This window comes from Aotus nancymaae, unplaced genomic scaffold (assembly GCF_030222135.1).
Source record: "Aotus nancymaae isolate 86718 unplaced genomic scaffold, 86718_ANA_hifiasm-v0.15.2.pri h1tg000007l, whole genome shotgun sequence".
Taxonomy (NCBI): Eukaryota; Metazoa; Chordata; class Mammalia; order Primates; family Aotidae; genus Aotus; species Aotus nancymaae.
This window is the reverse complement of record NW_026988418.1, coordinates 25,569,721-25,587,493: the sequence shown is the minus strand read 5'-3', so window position 1 is coordinate 25,587,493 and position 17,773 is coordinate 25,569,721. Positions and strand designations below refer to the sequence as shown.

The following is a 17,773-nucleotide window of genomic DNA, read 5'->3' as shown; positions in this document are numbered from 1 at the left end:
AGATGGGCTTTCTCCATGTTGGCCAGGCTGCTCTCGAACTCCTAACCTGAGATGATTCGCCCACCTTGGCCTCCCAAAGTGCTAGGATTACAGGCGTGAGGCACTGTGCCTAGCCCCTTTGATTTTTTTATTCCTATTTTATGTATTTTTTTTTTTTTTTTTTTTTTTGAGACAGAGTCTTACTCTGCCACCCAGGCTGGAGTGCAGTGGTGCGATCTCAGCTCACTACAACCTCCGCCTCCTGGATCCAAGCAATTCTTGTGCTTCAGTCACCTGAGAAGCTAGGGCCATAGGCATGCACCACCATGCCCGGGTAATGTTTGTATTTTTAATAGAGACAAGGTTTTGCCATGTTGGCCAGGGTGGTCTTGAACTCCTGGCTTCAAGTGATCTGCCTACCTCAGCCTCCCAAAATGCTGGGATTACAGGCATGAGCTACTGTACTTGGTCTTTTTATTATTATTATTATTTTTAAAAAATTTTATTTTAGAGACAAGGTCTTGCTGGTCTCAAACTCCTGGCCTCAAATGATCTTCCTGCCTCAGCCTCCCAAGTAGGTGGAATTACAGGCACTAGCCACTGCATCTGGCTTATTAACCCCCTTTAAAATTTCCCCAGTGTATGCATGTTGGGAAATATACTGGAAAGCTAGTTCAAGTGTCCTCCCTTTCCAAACAGCACCCCGTCTTCCAGGCCACTTCATCACCTCAGTGGGGGACAAGGAGTAGACTGGAAACTGGAAGGATTTCCTCCTCGGAAAACAATTGGCCAGTGTGGGGGGCCAGACCATCTGGGCCCAGCACAGAGGCTGCTTTCTTCCAAGAGGAATGCTGAGCACAGAGGCGCCCTGACCCTTGACTGTTCCAGTCCCTGTTAGGATCCTCTGTTCTGGGGCCCTGGAGTGGGACCCGCAGGTCAGTCCTGTTCTGTGACTGCTGACTGGACCCTGCGTCCCAGCGACAGCTTGATCTCTTCAGACTGGGGTCTGGCATAATTTCCCTCTTCCCACCTCAGCCTGGATCACTGGCAAGGGAGCAGAGACACTCTTGAGTAGCTGACTACTTGGAGAACTGGCAGGACTGGGGCAGCCATCTGTTATTCAGTGGGCGCTGCTGGGGGTCAGGCACTCTACTGGGTGCATCACACCTCGGGTGCTTTCACTGAACATCCTCAGCTGCTCCGCGAGGTAGATGTTACCATCCTCATTTTGTAAGGAGGCTAAAGTCCTGTCTCCATCAGGGAAAATAGGATGGTGTACTCAGAAGGTTTAATTGAAGAGAGTCTAAGGAACGGTCTATTTACAAAGGTGTGGCCAGAATTAAGGGGACTAACAAGAGATGACGAAGCCCCCAGGGGTTACTAGCAGCTGGAAGCCATGATCACCCCCAGGCCTCAAGGGGAAGAGAAGGCGAGTCACCTCTATCAGACAAGGGCTGGGGCGGGGGAGAGGGTGGGAGCACCGCAGAACCACCAGAGGGACAAAACGAACACCCTCCCCGCGCCTCTGCTACCACTGCTTTCCATTGGCCAAACCCAGCTGGAAGCCAGAGGCCCAGGACGCCTGGTGGCACAGCCCACAGAGCTCAGCCTCTCCAGGGGCCCAGGGACACTAGTCGGCACGTGTCCTGAGAAATAATCTGAGCAGAGATTTAAACCTTAGTTTTCCTGAAGCCACTGCTGTCCTTCCTCTCATTGTCTACATTATCAAAAATAGCAGCTAGAAATCAGAAAGGAAGAGAGATGGACAAGGAAATCCAAGTTCAGCTCAGAGACCAGTCAAGTCCAAAGTGTTTTCTGAGGTACGCCGGGCTCTTTTGTTCCCACATAGTTTGACAAAGGCTTTATTTCATATCTCCCAGTTGGAGCTCCAAAATGTGTGTTAGCATATTGAAGACTCTGAGATATAATTAAACCTAATTAATTTTCATTCTTTTCTTCAACTTAATTGACCATGAAAACCTTTTTCATCCATATAATATCGTGGAGAGTTCGTATTCTTTGAAACACGCTTGGGGAAGTACTGCTGTGAGCAATGGGGTTTGATGGAGGGAAAGGCTGAAGATACATTTCGCCACAGTGCAGCAGGTGGGTTTAAAGAGGGCCATGAGGGAGACAGCAGATCAAGCAAAAGGCTCCTCCTGTAATCCAGGAGAGAGATGAGAAAGGCTGGAGCCTGGGAAGCAGCAAGAGGAGGGAGAAGAGCCAATTCCTCCTCGGTGATGGGGTGAATGGTGATGTCATCATGCAATGGGCCGATCTGGAGGAAAATCAGACAGAGGCTATGAGATATTCAGGCCAGTTTTTGACACATTGAACATAAGATCCTTTGGTATAAACAGAGTTTTTAGTTGGAAATTTGGGGTGCAAGATTAGAGTTTTGGAAAATGATTGCTGGTCAAGGTACACATTTGAAAGCCATCAACATATACGTGACAATGGAAGCCCTGTGAGTGGTTGGCATCCCCCCAGCTGAGAAAGTAGAGCATCGGGTCTAACATGGCTTGAGGGTGTGCAGAACCTCCTGAAAGTACTTAGGGCATTATGTGTCCATGAGTACAGGCATTCTTACTTATTTATTTTAGGGATGACTGTCTTACAGCTTTCAGCATGTTTTCAAAGGTGTCCTTGAAAACATAAGTTTCAGAACCAGTGGTGAAGAATGAGAAGAGAGGAAGATCAAAGGTAGAGTCTGCAAGGAGAGTCATCAAATAAGTCTGACACCTTTGAGCCAGAGTGGTAGGAGCAATGCAGGATGCAGGGGCCACAGGATTCAGAGCAGAAAAAAAGATCAGCAATTTCCAGTGACTGGAGAGGTCAAGTATGATTAGGTCTGGAGATAAGCCTTTGGATTTGGCAATTAGGAGGTCATTGGCTCGTCAAGAGCAGTGTCAATGTTGAGTGGAGAAGATTACAGAGGATGGAATAGTGAGTGGCTTGGGAAGAAGCAGCTGGTGTGAGAAGAGACAAAATCCTTCAAGATGCTTGTGGTCAGGCCGGGCACGTGGCTCACATCTGTAATCTCAGCGCTCTGGGAGGCTGAGGTGGGAGAATCATTTGAGGCCGGGAGTTTGCGACCAGTGTGAGCAACACAGACAGAGCTCACCTCTACAAAAAAATTTAAAAGTAGCTGGACAGCTGACATGGGAGGATCACTTTAGCCCAGGAGTTCAGGGTGGCAGTAAGCTATGATCTTGTCCCCACACTCCAGCCTGGGTGACAGACTGAGATCCTGTCTATAAATTAAAAAATAAATAAATAAATAAGATGCTTGTGGTCAAAGCAGGACGAGGATTAGGTGTTTATATTGGTTTGAAATTGAGAGCAATAAAAGTTTTATATTTAGAATCCACCCCTGAAGACACTGTTTTAAAGGAAAAATTATAACCCACATACTGAAAGACAAAATTTATCTGGGTGCATTTGGGCAGCTATTACAAATTAGCATAGACGGGGGGCTTATAAACAACAGAAATTTATTTCTCATAGTTCTGGAGGCTGGAAAGTCTAAGATCAAGATGCCGTCAGATTTGGTGTCTGGTGAGGCCTTGCTTCTTGGTTCGTAGATGGCCATCTTTTCTCCGTGTCTTCAAATGGTGGAAGGGCAAGGGAGTTCTCTGGAGCATTCTTTTAAAAATAAAGGCACAATCCTATTCATGAGGATTCCACCCTCATGACTTAATCGCCTCCCAAAGGCCCATCACCTCATACCATAACCTTGGGGATTAGGTTTCAAGGTATGAATTTTGGAAAGCCATAAACATCCAGTCTCTAATACTGGGAAAATAAAATATATGACTCACGAAGCTTACCAACACACACACATAAGCAGCAAGTGGACATGGGGAGAAGAGGCCCAATAAAGATAAATGTTGAGGGGCAGAATTGATAGGACTTGCATTGAAATCAGACTTAACAAAAGGAGAGGAGTTACGAATGACTTGTAGACTTTTGACCTGAGCCAGATGGGTGAAGGGTGGTGTCTTTTACAGGGCTGAGAAAGACTGGGGGAAGAGCAGGTGAGCAGTGGAAAGCAAGACTTCTATCCCAGATGTCTTAGGTCATGTGTCACTTCAGGGTCGTATCAGACGCTCAAGTGGAGAGGTTAAGATGGAGATAGAGTCTGGAGCTAGGCGAGAGGATAAAGCTGGAGATAGAATTTGGGAGTTGTATGTGGATGGCATTTGAGCTACAGGGCTAGATGAGATCACCTTGAAAATGAGTATAGGTAGAGGAGATGCCCAAAGACTGAGATCTAAGCACTTCTGCATTCAGAGGCTTAGAGGGAAGAGAAGGAACTTGCACTTGGCCAAATAATACAAAGTGATCTTCTACCCTCAGGAAGAACACACTGGGAGAGATTGCTTTCTGGGTACAGTAATCATAAATCCGTATTCATAACCACGGCAATAGCCACTAGGGTAGCAGTCATCTTAGCAGAATTGTCTGTTCTGCATTTATTGGCAACCCCAAGCAACTCACCCACGGTCAAAGAACATAGAAGTTTATTGAAACTTCAAAGCTAATGCTCATTCAGGCAGGTAGTCCTGCTGCAGCCAGTGCCCAGCACAACTCCGAGGACGCTAGTTTCATAAACTATAGTACAAACAGCGCCCTCTGTAGGGCTCAGCATGCACAACCATACGTGCCCTTTCTTACTATGTCTTGCTGCCTTGGCAACTTTTCTGCGAAGTTCTGCTACTTTTAGCGTAAATAAGTCCTTCCAAAGCCTCCTAATAAAAGAGGTTTATTACAGTGATTATAAGCTTGAGCTTTGGAGTCAAAAAGAAATTTGTCGAGTCATAGCTCAGCCTCTCACTAGTTGTAAACCCTTTAAGCTCCAGTTTCTCCATGTATGAAATGAAGAAAATTCAAGTAGTCACCTCAGAGGGATGGATGAGTAGTAAAGGAAAGAAGGCACGAAGAAGGTTAAGCATGCCTTACTCAATTTTTTTTTTACTCAGTGTTAATTCATTTTTGTTTCTAACTGCACTTTCCTGGGCCAAGACTTTGGCTCTCAGGAGAGATCGGAGGATTTGTGGAAAGGATGGGAATCAGATTTGCTTCAAATCTGCCAGCAAATTAATGAAAAGGGCACCATGGACCAGGAATCAGTGTGCAGAGCGAAGATTTGCAGCTCAGCAAGCAAGAAAAACAATTCGGGTGGCTTTGTTTGGGACTGTTACTCTTCCTGTTCAGGAAAATGCTGAAAGTTTATTGCAAGGTTGTTTATTTTTTGAGTCATTTATTATAAAATTGTTTTTGTTTCTATGCACGTAAGGAGTTCCAGGGCTGCTTAAAGAAGGAAACTTTGAAAACCTGAGATCTAGGATACTGGTCATATAATTTCACTGTGGGGCAGGGCATTAGGAATTAAAGGCAGGCTGGCTCAAGGGATTAAAATCTATTTACAACCTAGTTACCATATATGTATATCCTATTTTTTCCCCATTGTGCTGGGCTGAGTATCTAACAAAAGATTCTCCCACATATCTGAAAGTAAAATGAGCGCCTGGCTCCAGTGTCTGTGAGAAATTGACACAGTGTGCTTTTATTTTATTTCTGTGAAAGGTGCATAATGTTTTCCAGGTTCTTCTGCTCTTTTTCATTCTTCAAAGAAATGGAAAGAAAGAGGCCAATCCTGACAAGGAGGAGATGCTGGCCAAGAGCCCCAGATCTTCCTTCTGGTCTCAGAAGAAAATATGAAGATGATCTGAGTTTTCAGTAAAGACAAGGGAAAAAAATTTTGAGTTCTGGAGTCTAACATCATGGCCCTTTGTTGCTCCCTACCCCACAGATAACGGTATAAGAACTTGATGTTGGAGAAAGTAGCTTTTGAATGTTTATTGGGTTCTGTTATTTTTCAAGACTTCAATAGATGTGAGCGACAGAGTCATACCCACTTCTGCTGGCTCCAGGGATATCTCATCCCACCAGGAACGGGGACAAGGGGTGGCTTCCTTGGCCACCTTTCAAGAATGTGCAAGATGAATCCTTTCAAGAGAAGGAACGATCAATCCTACCTACATTTATTTTTATTATAGAAAAATTTTACTCTATGCAAAAGTAGAGAGAATAGCACAATGAACCTCCATGAAACCCCCATCCAGCTTGACAGTAATCAACTCACAGTCGTCTCATTTCCTTCATGCTTTTCATTCCCCGCCAAACTAGATTTTTTGAAGCAAATCTCAGGCACAATATCATTTTTTTCCCATAAATATGTATAAATTTTTTAAATATAGGAACTTTTTTTTTTAACATAATCAGAGCCATTTCCATACTGTAAAAAATTAATAGTCCTGGTGCAGCGGCTCACACCAGTTAACCCTAGCACTTTGGGAGGCTGAAGCAAGAGGATCCTTTGAGGCCAGGAGTTCCAGACCGGCTTGGAGACCCCATCTCTACAAAAAATAAAAGCAAGAGGATCCTTTGATCCAGGAGTTTCAGACCATATTGAGACCCTATCTCTACAAAAAATAAAAGTAAATTAGCTGGCGTGGTGGTGTGGGCCTGTAGTAGTCCCAGCCACTCTGGAGGTTGAGGCAGGGTGGATCGCTTGAGCTCAGAAAGTTGAGGCTGCAGTGAGTCATGATTGTGCCACTTCACTCCATGTTGAGTTAGAGAGGGAGACTTGTTTCTAAAAAACAAAAACAAACAAAAAAATGGTGTGGTTGGCTCACACCTGTAATGCCAGCATTTTGGGAGACTTTGGGAGGCCAATGCGGGCAGATTGTTTGAACCCAGGAGTTTGAGACCACCAACATAGCAAGACCCCGTCTCTACAAAAAATTAGCTGGGTGTGGTAGTGCATGCCTGTAGTCCCAGCTACTCGGGAGGCTGAGGTGGGATGATTACTTGAGCCTGGGAGGTCGCGGCTGCAGTGAGCCGAGATCACAGATTGCATTCCTGCCTGGGCAACAGAGTGAGACACTGTCTCAAAACAAAACAAAGCCAACCAACCAAACAATTAACAGTTCTTCATATTGTTATACATCCAGTCTGTATTTAGCTTTCCTGGATACAGGAAAGTCTCATAATTGTTTGACTATTTTTAGGTAGAATCAGGACCCAAATAAAATCTATGTATTGTACAATTGATATGTTTAGTTCTGGTTTTTTTCTTTTTTTTGAGATGGAGTTTCACTCTTGTTGCCCAGGATGGAGTGCAATGGCTTGATCTCGGCTCATCGAAACCTCTACCTCCCGGGTTCAAGCAATTCCCCTGCCTCAGCCTCCTGAGTAGCTGGGATTACAGGTGTGTGCGACCATACCCGGCCAATTGTGTATTTTTATTAGAGATGGGATTTCTCCATGTTGGTCAGGCTGGTCTCTAACTCCTGACCTCAGGTGATCCCCCCATCTTGGCCTCCCAAAGTGCTGGGATTACAGGCATGAGCCACTGTGCCAGGTTGTTTAAGTCTGTTTTAATTTACAGGCTTCACCTACTTTCTTTTTCTTTTTTTTCTTTCCTTGCAACCTATTCGTTGGAGAAACTGGACCAATGTCATAGTGTTTTCCTTATAATCTGTCTTCTGCTGATTTCATCTTCCTCTGATCCCTGTAAGTCCTATACATTTTTAATTAGATCTAGAGACTTGATCAGATTTCAATTTAAGTTTTTGTGGTGAGAATACTCCATAGATGCTGTGTACTTCCATCAGGAGGTACATAATGTTTGATCGTCTCCTCTCTTGTGTGATATTATTAATAGCAGCTATCAATGATTCCTATCCATATCCATTAGGAAGTGCAAATTGATGATAGTCAAATTATATCATTCCTTTGTAATTTAGTTAGCTAAAATACTCTGTTAAAAAGAAAACCTTTCTCTTTATTCACCGTTTGACTAAAACACAGATTGCACGGGAATGAAGCTGAGTGCTTGATTCTTTTTCTTTATTTACCAATATTCAAAATAATAAGACATATCCCTAGGATCCTCCAAATGTAACCAATGCATTTTTTTTGGCCAATGGAACTTTAAATGTATCTAAATAAATTAATGGATTTTTAATACATTTGTTGGTTTAAATACATTGCAGTGATTAATCTCATTGGTGTTCAAATTATTCCATCTTTGGCTAGTGGGATGCTATTTAAATTAGCAGCTGAGTCTTTCTGAAACAACCCTACTGGTGTTTGATAGTTTCCTTGCTTTCTAGTGTGACAAAGCAATCCAGGCTCATCTTGCAATTTTCTGTCCCAGATTTGGAATCAGCTATTTCTCCAAAAAGCCCTGGCTCCTTTTGGTGGAAAATAGGATTTATTTATTTATTTTTAGAAACAGGGTCTGGTCTGTCTCTGTCATCAGGCTGGAATGTAGTGTCGCCATCATAGCTCACTGCAGCCTCTAACTTCTGAGGCAATCTTCCCATCTTAGCCTCCCGAAGTGCTGGGATTACAGGCATGAGCCACCATGGAAAATAGGATTTAGAGATTACAATGAGTATTCGCTGTGCTCATTCTACTGGGTTGATCATTTGCTTCTAGCCCTTTTCAGTGGACAGAGCTAGAAGATACATATATGTATATCAAATATATCATGGGTTCATACCAATACTCATATTTCTAATTCAGGACTTCACGGTTTTTATTTCACTCACCTGTCTTATGTTTACATTTCCTTTCTCCTGTGTCAACTCTTCTCTCACATGGATAACTACTGTTTTCAAAGATGTTCAAAGAGATTCTAAAATCTTCTGCTTTCTTTCCAGCTTGCATCGTTGATTTGAGAAAGTGTAGGTGCATCTTAAAAATGCTTAAACTTCAAATAGAAATGACTGTTTGGAAGCATCCTCTAGATTTTCTTTCAAAGAAGCTACACTCGCAGGAACTTTTAGCCCTTTGCCTTCAGATTGTCTCAAGGGTTTGGTTGGAAACCCTAATTTTCCCAACCAGTTCTCACAAATGGTTGAGTTGGTCTCAAGGACCCACTGGCTTCCAGAGAAGCAAGAGGAAGCAAACAGGTTTGGTGTGTGTAGGAGTTTGAAGTTTGACCACAGGTCACCATCTTACCTCGGGAGCCATTAGTGGAACTATGAGGTTCTGAAACCATTTCTGGATGTCGAAAGTTGTAAATGTGAGGTTTGGGGAAAAGAACAGACACTAGCACCCTGTGTGGGACACCAGTTTAGAACCTGTCAGAAGAGTTTATGGGAAGAACCCTCACAGTTCTAATAAGCACAAAACAATACGCTTTGTGGCTTCCCACAGGGCTTATGGTGTTGTTGACTTGTGAGAACTAGTTATCTATATCATACAGACATAACCAGATGCCCCCCCACCCGCCCGCCATCATCGGGAGAACCTACAAAAGAAAAATTTCTCAACATCTTATTTTAACTTGTAGTGAGGGGGCTGGTGGATCACCTACCTTGCAGAATCACAGAATTACAGAACGGCAGGGCTGGAAAGTCTCTCAGTCATCTAGTCAAGGTTTCCCCAACTTCCTTGACAATAGGGACCTAAAGCTCCTGTTTAAAAACAAACAAGCAAGCAAACATAGAAGCAAGCAACTAAAAAACTAAAACCAGGTCACTGGGCCCCAACCCAAATCCATTTCATCAGAATTTCCATGGAGGGTTTAGTAATCTCAATGTTTAACAACTACCCCAGGGATTCTTATCTTTGGAGAAGTTTGGAAACACTGTAATCCAACACCCTCGTTTCTCAGATGCCAAATTAAGATGCATGTAGGGGAAATGATTTGTGAAAGTCACCCAGCTGGTGAATAGTTAGTATTCCTGAAACACACATGCCCCACAGTTACTACCCATTAACCCACCTACATATGGATGGTCACGTATTTCCTTAGCATGTTGGCTATGTGGTTGTCCAGTGGATTCACAGACAAAGAAGACTGTATAAGTAAGTATTTATGGGTCTCTCATGGCTAATTCCATGGTAAAGAACTTTTTAATGCACTGTACTATTGTTTAGCTTTCTAATCTCAGGAAGGTCTTTATCAAAGTAAAATGTGTTCTGAGAAGTTGGCTTTATTGGGAAATGTAAGACTTTGATATGCAAACACACTTTCTTGCACAAAGGACCCCTGTAGGGCAGAAGGCCTCATTTAAAGAGAAACCAACATTTAAAATAGAAAGCAAGATGAAAGCACAATACAAGGATTATGTTTCCTTTACCTTGGTCATTGGCCAGAGTTTATTCACCTGTGTCTGCTCATTACATTAGATCAATGTACTGTGAGGAACCCTGTCCTGTGGATATTAATAGATGTGCTGCCAATACAGATTTCCCTTGATCAAAGTTTGGGAAAGGCAGCATTAAGCTGCTCTGTCTTGGAAATTCATAAAGCACGTTAGCTCACTGCTGTTAGCCCCAATGGCAGAGTAAGAAATAGAATACCTAGACTACGGCACAGAAAGGAATCCTTTCTTTGGAAGAAGGCTGACCTTTGAGAGCTAGTGGCCCCTGCCCTACTCTAGGGGTTGGAAGGGCAGCAAGCCCACAGCTCTGCCTCCTCCAGCTTGGCCAATTCCTCCTTACCTGTGGACCGCTTTGACCTCCCACTTCAGAGACTGCCCCCCTGCCCCGATGAAAAATAAGGGAGGCATTAAGGAACTTTGTCCTTTCACATGTAACCTTATTTTGTGATCACTACTTTTCTCTGAGCTGTTCCAAGATGTTCTCCTACTAAAATCTAGTGCTTCTGTATTTCCCCTAATTTTCAGGAAAATACACTAGGCCAATGGGTATCATTTTAAATTTTAATTTCATCTATACTTTCTTCTTAAATATTTGGACCTGCTATTCCTTGTCCATTTAAGAGTACAGTATAAAGCAATGCATGATTTTCCCCACAATGGTGTTATAAAATAAATATTTGCCGTTGAACAGATCACAGTAGTTCATTGTCAGGCAAAGAGCCTGTGATCCAATGGTACCTACCCCTGCCAGGGCCCACAGACTGAACACTCTGCTGCCTGCCTTTATCTAGGGCTGACACCGAGAATAGTCACTTGGGTTGCAGTCACACATCAGTATTCCTCCTATGAGAATCCACACCATCAATTTAGCTGAGACTTTGGTGTCAGGAACAAGTATATCTTTTGAAAAACTAAAAAGTGTCTGGCAAATATAGATTGCTCCTAGATTTTAATTATGAGTAAATGTGTAGGAGTGTGCCAGGTTTGGGGTGAGGGAAGGAAGAGCAGGGTTTTTCTTTAAAAGTCAGATACCATATGACATTTTGCCTTGGTCTCTGGGAGGCTTAGTTCTAAATTAATGCTTAATGCAATAACAATTTTATCCCAGGTTCCAGTCTCGATTATTGACCCCCCATCCCAGAGGCTTTATTTATTTATTTTTTTGTGTTCTATCGTACATGTGTTTTCACTGGCAACAGCTACAGGCTATTATAAGAGGTAGAGTGGAGTGATGTAACCTGGAGTCAGACACATGGTGGTTCTAGTTGGCTGATTCTTGGGCAAGGTGCTCATCTGCTCTGTGTCTTGTTAAATGGGGAATGTTGAGGGGATTTGAAAAGGCAATGCTTAGAAACTGCTTTGCAGAGTGCCTGGGACATAGTAAGCATCTAAGAAGTGCTAACAGACCATAATAACAATGTATTAGTCTGTTCTCGTATTGCTATAAAGAAGTACCAGAGTCTGGGTAATTTGTAAAGAAAAGAGGTTCAATTGACTCACGGTTCCCCAGGCTGTACAGGAAGCATAGCTGGGGAGGTCTCAGAAAACTTACAATCATGGCAGAAGGTGAAGAGGAAGGACGCATGTCTTACATAGCTGGAGCAGAAGGAAGAGAGTGAGGGGACAGGTGCTACACACTTAAACAACCAGATGTCATGAGAACTCACTATCACAAGAACAGCGAAGGGGAAATCTGCCCCCATGATCCAATCACCTCCCACCAGGCCCCTTCTCCAATAATGGAGATTACAATTCAACAGGAAATTTGGGCAGGGACACAAATCCAAACCATATCAAACAACAATTAAAATGAGGCTGCACAAGTCAAATCATAATTCCCTAAATAAACACTTGGTGTGTGTATTCTGATAGGGCTATTTGATCATTTTTGTCCATTACCCCAGAATTGCTCCTAGTAATGAAAGTGAATATTTAAATAGTGCTTGCTAGGCACGCTTTTGAGTGCTTCACGTGTTAATGTATGTGTTCAATAATGGAAATGCTGTAATCCTTATAACAACGCTCTGAGGTGGACCTATCATTTTCTCTACCTTACAAATGAGACAGCTAGGGCACAGAGAAGTCCAGTAATTTGCCCAATCCTTTTGATGGTGAGAGGTGGATTGCCAGGATTCATCATCAAGTGGTCCAACTCCAGGGTGGTGTAACCACTGTGCATTCTGCTTCCTAATCCCAGCCAGCATTTACTGAGCACTTGCCAGGTGCCAGGCTCTGTGACAAGGGCATCACCTACACCATCTCATTTAATCCTTCCAACAACCATGTAGGGTAGCCCCATTTTACTGATGAGCCCACGGGGCTAATTTACTTGACCAAGGTCACACGGCTACTGAGTGGCAAAGCAGGACCTCAGACCAGGTCTGTTTAACCCCCAAGGCCCTAAGGTGCTGCGACACTAACTGCCCTTCTGACCTTCTGCTTTACTTTTGTTTTAATTGTGGTAAAATATATATGACATAAAGTTTATCATTTAACTATTTTTAAGTGTACAGTTCTGTGGCATTAGGTATATTCACATTGTTGTGTAGCCATCACCACCATCCATCTCCAGAACATTTTTATCTTCCCAAACTGAAATTCTGTACCAATTAAGCAATAATGGCTTTTTTTTTTTTTTTTTTTTTGAGACAGAGTCTTGCTCTGTTGCTCAGGTTGGAGTGCAATGGTGCACTCTCAGCTCACTGCAACCTCCGCCTCCCAGGTTCAAGCAATTCTCCTGCCTCAGGCTCCCAAGTAGCTGGGATTACAGGTGCACGGCACCACAGCTGGCTAATTTTTGTATTTTTAGTAGACATGGGGTTTCACCATGTTGGTCAGGCTGATCTTGAACTCCTGACCTCATGATCCACCCACCTCAGCCTCCCAAAGTGCTGGGATTATAGGCGTGAGCCACCACGCCTGGCCAATAATGGGTTTTAAAAACAATAATAGCAGAGAATTTCCCCATTCTCTCTTCACCCCAACCCCTGGTAAGCACAATTCTACTTTCCATCTCTATACATTTGACAGCTGCAGGTATCTCATGTAAGGGGAATCATACAATATTTGTTCTTTTTGTATCTGGCTTCATGTTTTTGAAAACATTTTTTTTTAAGGTGTGTACTTATATTCAACTGGTCTCAAGTCAGTGTAGAAGTAAGCCCTGGCTGCTTACTGAGAAGTCTTCATACATCTCAAGTTGAGGGACAAAAAAAGCGTAGGCACAAAGGCTAAAAACTTTCAAAATAAAACAAAATAAAAAAGGATTAAGGCAAATATTTTTTTAATGTTGCATTACATAATTTACAGGAAAGTAACGCTATTACCTCCCCTATGTGGAGTCGGGAGAGGACTGGGCCATTCAACTTAGAAGGAAATGCGGTGGCTTTTGGGAGGGGAAGGACTTCCTGTAACAATGCGTCCCATGCTATTTGGAATGACTATTTTTAAAAAAGAACAATGTACAATCAAAGTCCTCTGCCACATCGTAGAACTTTGGGGGATGCTCGCTCCAACCGACACCGTTCCAGTTTTTAAATCCTGAGTCAACCCAGAAAACAAAACAAAACAAAAAAAACAAATAAAGCCATGCCAATGTCATCTTGCTTTCTGCGCAAGTTAGGTTTTGTCAAGAAAGGGTGTAACACAATTAAGTCACAGTCAGCCTGGAAGCATTTGCGGTGGATGATAAAGGGGCTGGACTCCTTGTGCTCCTGCTTGCTGATCTGCATCTGCTGGAAGATGGACAGAGAGGCCAGGATGGAGGCGCCGATTCACAGGGAGTACTTGCGCTCGGGAGGAGCAATGATCTTGATCTTCATCGTGCTGGGCGCCAGGGCGGTGATATCTCCTTCTGGAACCTGTCGGCAATGCCAGGGTACATAGTGGTACCACCAGACAGCACTGTGTTGGCATACAGGTCTTTGCGGATGTCCATGTCATATTTCATGTTGGAGTTGAAGGTAGTTTCATGGATGCCACAGGATTCCATGCCAGGAAGGCTGATGGTGATAACCTGGCCATCGGGCAGCACATAGCTCTTCTCCAAGGAGGAGCTGGAGGCTGCCGTGGCCATCTCCTGCTTGAAGTCCAGGGTGACGTAGCACAGCTTCTCCTTGATATCATGCACAATTTCCCTCTTGGCTTTGGTGGTGAAGCTATAGCCATGCTCAGTGAGGATCTTCATGAGGTAGTCAGTCAGGTCCCAGCCAGCCAGGTCAAGACACAGGATGGTGAGAGGGACGGCATACCCCTCATAGATGGGCACAGTGTGACCCCAGCACTGGGTGAGGCTCTGTGCTCACAAGGCAGACGTGGTCTTGGTGGTTGAAAACTTCATGTTTCTGAAAACTCAGCATGTTTTCAAAGTTCATCCATGTTATGACATATATCAGAATTTCATTCTTTTTTATTCTGCTTTACTTTTATAACTACTGTTAATTAGAACACTCAGGCAAAGAAATATCCCTTACCATCCTGAAGGTGCCATTTGGGAAAAAGAAAAACACCCAAACCATTGGCTCTGATATAAAGATCAAATATGCAATCATCTGCAAATGAAAATGGTCAAGATTTATACATTATTCCCTCTCTGACCATGATGGTTACATCTCTTAGAAACTCTTTGTTAATAGAATTCACAGTTGAAGAACAGAAGCTCTTGTGTGAAAAGGGACCAAAATAATGAATGAAGTCCTTTTGCATATTCATCTCAACTAAAATTAAACCAGCAAATACACTACACTAAATAAACTAAGCATGGCATTTTCCTCTCCTTGATTACTGACAACCCAGATACTCATTGTGTCTCACAATCCAGTTATAGGGAAAACATGGCAGCTGCAGCAAGACTTGGAATGATTTGCTCTTCAAGTTCACTCAGTGTGAAACTTCTGCCAATGTCGAATAATTTCTAAACGTGTATGAGGCCTAGAGTTTCCCTTAAGGGTGAACTTGCATCCATAAAGGGATTGCTATGTCCCTAGAATCTTGGAATCCATATGTATAAGCTGGTGAGTGAAACACTTGCCAACATCAATATTCATCAAAGAAGTGCGAGAAAGAGCATCAAGAAAGGTCTGCTCTACTCTGGGATCACTGGTCAGGTCTAAGATGCTGTGACATGAATCCAGCTGATCATAAGTGTTCAGGACAAACTACTTTGCTAGAACCGCAATGCATGACAGCTGTGGAGGGGAACGGAAGGAAACAGGAGTGGATAGAGGAGACGCCCACTTGTGTGGTAGCCTTAACTGACACCCCGACCACCACCCCGGAGCTGAACAGCCTGTCAAGGGTTCTCCTGCATTGAGTCACTACAGCCGGGTCACCACATGCCACACTGCATGATGTGAGCTGCCCCTGGCAGGGCATAGCCTTGGAGAAGGCATCTCTCCACAAATGAGGCAATCTCTGAAGCTGTCCACTGACTGCACACCCACCAACTGGGTCACCAAGTCCTTCCTAGAAGGGGATCTGGGAGTGCATCTCCACGTCCACCAGAATTACTTAGGGGACCATTTTCACTCAGCTGAAAAATTATTGTTAAGCTTCTCTAAGGGGAACACATTAACAAGAATAGAGAAAAGCTTCTGGTATCCATTACCTCCAACTTCCCTCAGTTAAGCCACACCTTTCCAGCATTAAGGAGTTGAGAATGTGTTTGGGAATCTCTCAATTCTCTTGTCTGGGTTAGGAGGGGAATTATGTGATATTTTCACTGGAGTGAGGGTAAATCATGTTCAATGAACAGGAAAGAGGGGAGGAAAGTTGTTACAATTTGTGAGGAATGACTTAAATATATTAATAATATTGATAACTGTTTGCTTTTCAAAACTGGGAGAAAATTAATCACCCTATATTTGTGGGTTAATAGATGGGTGATGAGATGGTATCAACTTAGTGTTTAAGAGCATAATTTTTTAAATCTTTAAAAAATTTTGGGCTCATGCCTGTAATCCCAGCACTTTGGGAGGCTGAGGTGGGAAGATCACTTGAGCCCGGGAGTTTGAGACCAGCCAAGTTTGAGATGAGACCCTGTCTCCAACAAAAACAAAAAAGTTAGCTGGGTGTGGTGGTGCACACCTGTAGTCCCAGCTACTTGGGAGGCTGAGGCAGGAGGATTGCTTGAGCTTGGGAGGTCAAGGCTGCAGTGAGCTGTGATCACGCCACTGCACTCCAGCCTGGGCACTAGAACAAGGCCCTGTCTCCAAGTAAATTAATTAATTAATTAATTAATAAAAATAAAAAATTTTGTTGTGTGATTTTCAAACATATATATAAACAGGGAGAATAATATAAGAAACTCCCATGTACTTATCATTCTGATTCAAAAATTATAAACACAAGGTCAATCTAGTTTCATCCATATTTCTAGCCACTCCTCTCCCCCAGTGAATTATTTTGGAACAAATCCCAGACAACATAATATTTTACCCATAAATATTTCCATCTAAAATATAAAGAATCGAAAAACCCACAATAACATTAACATATTAAAAAACTGAACTTGATTTTGATCAAATACCCATTCAGTAATTGCTGTGAATTCCCTATGGTCCTAAAAATATTTTTTAACTGTTTGTTGGAATCAGAACCCAAGTAAGTGTCATACATTAAAATGGATTATATCTCTTAGGTTTCTTTCAATTCATGGGTTTTCCTTTTCATCTCATTTTTTTATTGCTTGCAACTTACTTGTCAAAAAAATCAGGTTGTTTTTCGTGTAGAATTTCCCATGGCCTGGAGTTTGCCCGTTATGTCCTACGTCCCACGTCCCCATCGTGCTGTTTGACATGTTCCCTTTTTCTCGTAGTTTCTGTAACCGATAGTGAGGTCACGAGGCTTGATGAGAATCAGGTTTGATTTTTTTTTTTTTAGCAAGACTGTAGGTGGTGGTGCTTACTTTCATTGTAAATTGTGCAGCTGGTAATATCTAGCTGTCTCCTTTCTGTGATGTTAGTATCTGTTGGTGATCTTTGCCTATATAGAGTAATTCACAGGAGCTGCAAAGTGATACTCCTCTGATTCTCATTCCTTCTCATATGAGCTGACTATGAAGAGAAACTTCTTGTCAGTAGTTTGTACAATTAAAATAAATAAGTAAATATACATATTTTATGTAAGTAAATCAATAAGTAAACACACACACATTTTTGGAGTACTTTTTTTTTTTTAGGAATGGAATGGCAGGATAAAGTCTTGATTCATTTTTTTTTTTTTTTGAGTTGGAGATTGGCTCTTGTCACCCAGGCTGGAGTGCAGTGGCATGATCTCAGCTCACTGCAACCTCCACCTCCCAGGTTCAAGTGATTCTCCTGTCTCAGCCTCCCAAGCAGCTAGGATTACAGGCACCTGCCACCTCGCCTGGCTAATTTTTGTATTTTTAGTAGAGACGGGGTTTCACCATGTTGACCAGGCTGGTCTTGAACTCCTGACCTAAGGTGATCCACCTGCCTCAGCCTCCCAAAGTGCTGGGATTACAGGTGTGAGCCACCACACCTGGCCTGTCTTAATTCTTCTTTAAAATTTTACCAATCTTTGGCTAGGTGCAGTGGCTCACCCCCTGAAATCCCAGCACTTTGGGAGGCCAAAGCAGGCGGATCATG

The 17,773-nt window shown here is 43.0% G+C and overlaps 1 pseudogene; it reads right to left on the bottom strand.

Annotated features, from left to right (window-relative positions):
- Positions 1-1,936: 1,936 nt before the first annotated feature.
- LOC105710459 (actin-3-like) lies at positions 1,937-16,947 on the bottom strand (annotated as a pseudogene).
- Positions 16,948-17,773: the final 826 nt, after the last annotated feature.